Source organism: Pezoporus occidentalis, unplaced genomic scaffold (genome assembly GCF_034315485.1).
Source record: "Pezoporus occidentalis ecotype Australia unplaced genomic scaffold, CSIRO_AGI_Poc_V1 ctg246, whole genome shotgun sequence".
In the NCBI taxonomy this organism is placed as follows: Eukaryota; Metazoa; Chordata; class Aves; order Psittaciformes; family Psittacidae; genus Pezoporus; species Pezoporus occidentalis.
The window spans coordinates 366,792-372,791 of record NW_026914350.1 but is presented as its reverse complement, the minus strand read 5'-3'; positions in this window follow the sequence as shown (position 1 = coordinate 372,791).

Here is a 6,000-nt window from a genome sequence, read left to right as displayed (position 1 = left end):
TAAACAGATTACTTGTATCTCTAGCAGCCTAATTCCCTGCGCTGAAATTGAGTATATCAGATCCCTTGCCACAGTGTTATCCCTAAGACTAGATGTGAAGGAAGTGAAGCCTGGAAAGGTACCCAGGTATTTCCCTTCTTGAGAACCCTGTCACATCAAATTGTGGTCTCCTGGCACTGTTCACATGAGTGCAGTTACATACGAGGCCATATGCAGTTTCAAGCCCACGGCTTTCTCTCTAACCACTGCTGCACTTGTTCTGACATTTCCAGCCTCACTTGACCAAATTATATGTGGTTTTAGGCAAAAGTGTTCAAAATTTAATGTCGAATAGATGCAGATTGAGCCCACATGGGAAGCAGGAAATACAATAGAAATATGCAACTCCATTATATGAATTTATCAGTGTACATTCTACATGCTTTATAAATTTCTCTAGCATGATCATCTGTTTCATTCCTAGAAAAGAAAAAGCTAGCAAATATGAATTTCTGGAAATAGGCAGCAGAAAGAGATTGACTTGAAATAAACAAAATAGTTGAAATTAAATTTTCTTGGCAAGATTTGCTTGTGTTGTTCATCAAATAAATGTACATTATGTCTTGCACTGTTACTCAGCTGTGATCCTATAATGTGCTTTCTGCATCCTGTCAGACATATGATCCTTTGTCCCATAATAGACCCAACTATCTCACAACCAGCTGAGCTCAGGGTCATCCCAGGGTCAGGCTGGTTAAAGATGGCTGTCAGTTCACTGCCTGACTCACAGATGCACTTTAAATCACCTTTATCTTACTTGTGCTGATGCTTTCCAGCCATCACTGTAGCAGGGGCTGTAGCATCTGTGTACAATGTAGGGAAATGTCTTGTAGCATCCCTGAAAATTTGTCAGTGGATATGCAATGTGCAATGTGCCCAATATAAAGCAAGTGCAGCTTGATGTGTAATGTGAAATGAGAACTATTTCAAATTCCTTTATGGAAGGTAGCTAAACAACATGGTTCTCACCCACCTTCCAAATGAAGACAAAAATTCAGAGCGTGAAATTATCACCTTTCAGATCAGAAACATAATTATTATTTAGCCTGAAATTTCCAGCAAAAGGAGTATTTGCATAAGAAGGACAGATAATCTGGGAAATGCATCACCTGATGTTTTTATTGTGATAAATACCTCCCTTCAGTTCCTGATGCTATACAACTTCTTAATGTTTGTCACTAGTCTCCAAGGTATAGAAGAAAGACAGGCCTTAATTGTAAATTTACACATGCTTTATTGCCAGTGCAATGGCATGAACGCATTTAACAGGATTGTCATTCCAGTTAATTATGCTGATTCTGACATGTACCTATCACGTCTAAAATTGATAGTGCTTTTCGACCAGTTAGTAGCATTACAATATGTTGCGCCTTTCTCTCGAAGGTTAACCATGTTAGGGGCCAGAGAATGGCAGGAGAAAAGAGTCTCTGCATACTAAGTAAGTGCTGCTAGCTCAACAGTCAAACCTCCTTATAGGAGAACTGTAGATAGCTCAGCCCCAGCACATGTTCTGCATTTCTATGTGTGCCCCAGCCCCAGCCCACCTGCCCCAGGCAAAGTCAACAATCTTCATTACACCTAATAGTAAACAACACCTTCCAAGCCCCTCAGAAACTCTTGGCCTTGTTCACAATGTGTACTGCTTAGGCACCCAGGCAGATGGTAACACTTATTAAAGATATTAAAGCAGAAAAAAAGACAGCAGAAAAGGAGGCAACTATTAGAAAACACTTTGTGGCAAGGGAAAAATAATTTCCATGTTTTCCCTGCAGCAGAATTCTGAGTCTGTGAATTCCAGACTGAAGAAATTGGGGGAAGACTTGAAATCAACAGCAAACTACAAACAAATATCAGAGAGCAAAACACCATCCTTACCTTCAGCAGAGTTATCATTGCTTGGATCAAAGTCTCACTTTAAAACCACTCACTGAAAAAGCAGATAGGAATCTGGGGAAACCATACATCCTCCTTTCCTTCTCACACATCCGAGTATAAATCTTGTGGGACATCCCAGAAAGAGGTATACATATGTCTTACAGTCGCACCTGGCTGACAAGGGTAATATTTTCAGACTGTGGAAGGAAGGGAGGGAGTGGGGAAGGAGGCAAGGAAGGAAGGAGAGAAGGAGAGAAGGAGAAAAGGAGGAAAGCAGGAAAGCAGGAAAGGAGGGAAGGAGGGAAGGAGGGAAGGAAGGAGGGAAGAAGATGTTTGCTTTTGTAAAAAATTGATTAGAAATAATTGTCATTCATTTTCTATCACATGATCCACATGCCTTTTAAAGAAAAGCAAGCTCCTGTGTTACATCCAAAAGCACAAAACCATGGGTGATGGGATCCAAGCTAGAGTAAAGAGTACAGAAAGGAAGAAACCTAGAGGAATTATAAAACACATTAAGGAATAACAACTGTCTTGAATGGTCATGTGAAATGCAACTTGGAATACCTCTCCATGCACTATAGCAGCTTCACATTGTTCCTGGAAAAGGTATCACCACCAAAGTCTCTGTTCTCTATGATGTCCCCCTGCTCCTGCCCAGCCTGGGCAGCAGTCTCTCCTTCCAGCTACCTCACTGCTCTGTAGCACATATCCTTGGGTACAGTGGCAGCAATGGCCAGCAAAGCCCCTGCATGGTGGTCCCTCTTGTTTCCCCACATCAGTCTTGCCCTTTTGACCACTTTCATCCTAACCTGGATTAAAGCATTGGCTGCACCAAGGGCTGGAAAACTGGAAAAGCTTGGAGCACCAGTGAACAGATCCTGAAGGGCTTTTCTCCTCGGTGTGGATAAGCATCTGGGAAACATCTAGATAAAGCTTTATTATTCTTATTATTTTAAATAAGAGAGTAAGCTGTGTGCAAGGAGTGATTTCTTCCCTCAGTTTTCCCAATAAGAACTTCTGCAACTCTTTACATTTTGAAAAAGCAGTATTTTCAATAGTGGTGCTTTGGCTAAGCACACATCCTCCTGTTTACACATGAAAGAATGTCCTTCTGATAGCGTAGAGTATGGTGCTTGCCTTCGGACAAACTCACATTGAGCAGTTAAGTCACAAGACAAGGCCGCTGACACATTTCATTCCCTTCTCCCTCTTCTCTTTGAGCTCAGATAGTGTTCATTCCCCAAGTAGTGACTTTGAGGGCTACTTCCACAGTCCTTTTCCTGAGAAACTCCCCACTGAAACTGCTAGGGTGTTTTATATAGCACAAATACAGCAGGAGTTAGTCTTTTCTGATGCCTGATATCATTTTTACTTTAAACATTTTTGTACATTAACAAAGTCCTACCCTCTGAGATGTGAGTGATAAATCTTAGATTATTTAATCTTCACTGAAATGCAGATTGTTTGGATTTTTTTTCTAATATATTCCTTGTCCTGGAGAATATTTAGAGACAAACAAACCTAATTTTAAGGCTCAGGCTGGACTCCATCACCTTTAGTGCTGCTGTTCCAAACTGATATGGAATTGCACTAAACAAAAGACCTGCTTCAAGGATTAAAAAATGAAAAAACGTGCCTCATTGCCATGAATCATCAAGGACACACCTATGCACCCATAGATCACTCTTTTCCTTCAACATAGACACCTCAGACACATTAGCACATGAGGGAGCTCTCAAAGGTGCTTCACTGAGAATGGCTATTTGAATTTCCTGTATGAAGTAACAGCATCCTTCTCGCTGAGGTTACGAACTGAGTGCAGTCACCAGCAGTACAGGGAACCCTGTACAGATGTGCAGGGACTGCCATCCCACAAGGCTGGACACGCATGCTGCCCTCAAGGAAGGGGCCAGATCCTTCTTTTCTCCTCTCAGCAAACACACACCTGAATGCTGTTAATATTGTTCAGCTCTTCTATTCATCTTCTGGACAGTGTTTTGGTCTCTAAGACAAAAGGAATTTTATGAAACAAAGATCTAAGTATTGAAAATGTGTGTGCAAAGGAGGAGGGAGTGTGACAAACCTCACAGCCCATGTGAAAAGTTGTTTTGCTTCTAGACCAAAGGGGAGGAGGCCTGATCCTGCTCCCATGCTAGATAAGCAGATATCCTGCAGGCAAGCAAAGCTGGCAACAGGCTTAAATCGTGGTGAGTTGAAAAGCTTGTTTTTCTGTATGCACAACAAACCAGATATGTTGACAGAAAAGCAAAAGAACATCTGCTCGTGCTGATCTATGAATGCTCTCCCTGGCTCCATTAACCTCCATTCTTTCTCTGTCTTTTTTCCCTAAACTGAAAATTATAATTTTAAATGTTCAAGGCTTTCATTTCTCTATTAATCAAATTAAGTCTCCTTAGCCACAGTTAAAATACTGTGAGGTGCTTCAACCAAAGATCATTTGCCTTGCAATTAGAACTCATTTTTAATACGATAGAGGGGAAATAGAGAACCACAGCTTTAGAATCGATATAACTATAAATTACATGGAAAAGGAAACTGTAGTATCCTAGCTTGAAACAACAGATTTATTATCAAAGTGGGTAGTTTTGTATCGACAGAGTACATAAAGTTTATAAAGAAAGAGGGAAGGAGACACACAGAGGGAAATCAATGTTAGCTGGGCTCACTGTTGCTCTAAATGCTGCATTTGTGGTAATTAATTTTCACTTATTATTTTAAATTATAGAATGTCACATTGAGAAATGGATAGTGGCTCAAAAAAAGCTCTCTGCAGTACTTTCTAAGGCAAGATTCTACAGATTTTAATGAAAAAGGTCTGCAAAAGATGGTTCCATTATGTGCTCTATATTTAATCCTGGTTAAGACAAGTTACTAAACGGCCTCCTCCATTCCTGTATTTTGAACAGCATTATAGTTAAGGTTGCAACTAAGATTTATATGTAAACCTAAACGGCTTGCATTTATTTTGATTCACACCTACTGGATAGGATGGCAAAATTGTTATTTCTGATAGCAGTAAATATTTTAAATGCATCATCTTTCCCTTTCACAAGCTGGATTCCCCTGTGGTTGCTCACATATGCGTACAAAAAACTTTCAATGTCTGGCCATAGGATTTCTTGTTATGTTTCAACTGCTTTCAGTGCACAGTCTGCCCTGTTGTCTGCAGTTAAAATCAGAGGAGAAATTTTTGCTCATTACTGAATACAGAGTTTGCAGTTAAGGCCTGATCCGGAGCTCAGGGTAATAGTTGTGTCTTCTTCTGTTCCAGCTCCCATGAAAGTGAGACTTAACCTGTATGGTTAACTGGTCTCAAAACACATTACTGTGCTCAAAACTGTGAACACACCAAGATTATGTAGATTTCTAGAATCTCTCACCTGATTTGCAATCAAGCCATTTTGAGATGCCTGTTAGAGGAGTCTCAGCAGAATTTCCAGTGTGTTTGGGTTATGTTAATTATAAGCTTTACTGTGCTGTTCAAATCCTGGGGTGAGACAGTTGTGATCTAAAGAGAGAAAAGTTTCTCTTTTTCCTGGATTAATAGGTTTAAGGAGGCTAATCTTTTGATTTGCAGACCCGAGCGTCCTAGGTGATCTGAATCTTCCTGGGAAACGAGCCACAATAGGTCCCACTCAAATCCGATTTATGTGTGGGGTCAGGTACAAGTCTCTGCTAATATTAAACATCTGCTAACATTCTTCAAATGAATCTAAGTTCTGGGGGAACATGTTCCTACAGATGAAGACATTAGGTGTTTCCTGTGCAGTGTGAGCTGAGGTATATCACTGAGGATGGGTCTTCTCAGGCCCTTTTTGCCTCCCCTTCTATTTTCATGATTGTTGCCTTGCCTTCTAGCACTGTCAGAAATACAAAAAATAAAATATTGGGGGGGTGGAGGGGGAATGGTAATAAACTACAAAGCCCCACAGGGTCCTGCCTGTCTGCAATACCCACTTCCATGTCTGAGCATTGTTTGTGCTAATACTGTTTGCTGGAAGGAGTGTTCCTCGAAGATAAAATGTTTTGCATGGTGAAATATGCATGACTCTGCTGGCTCAC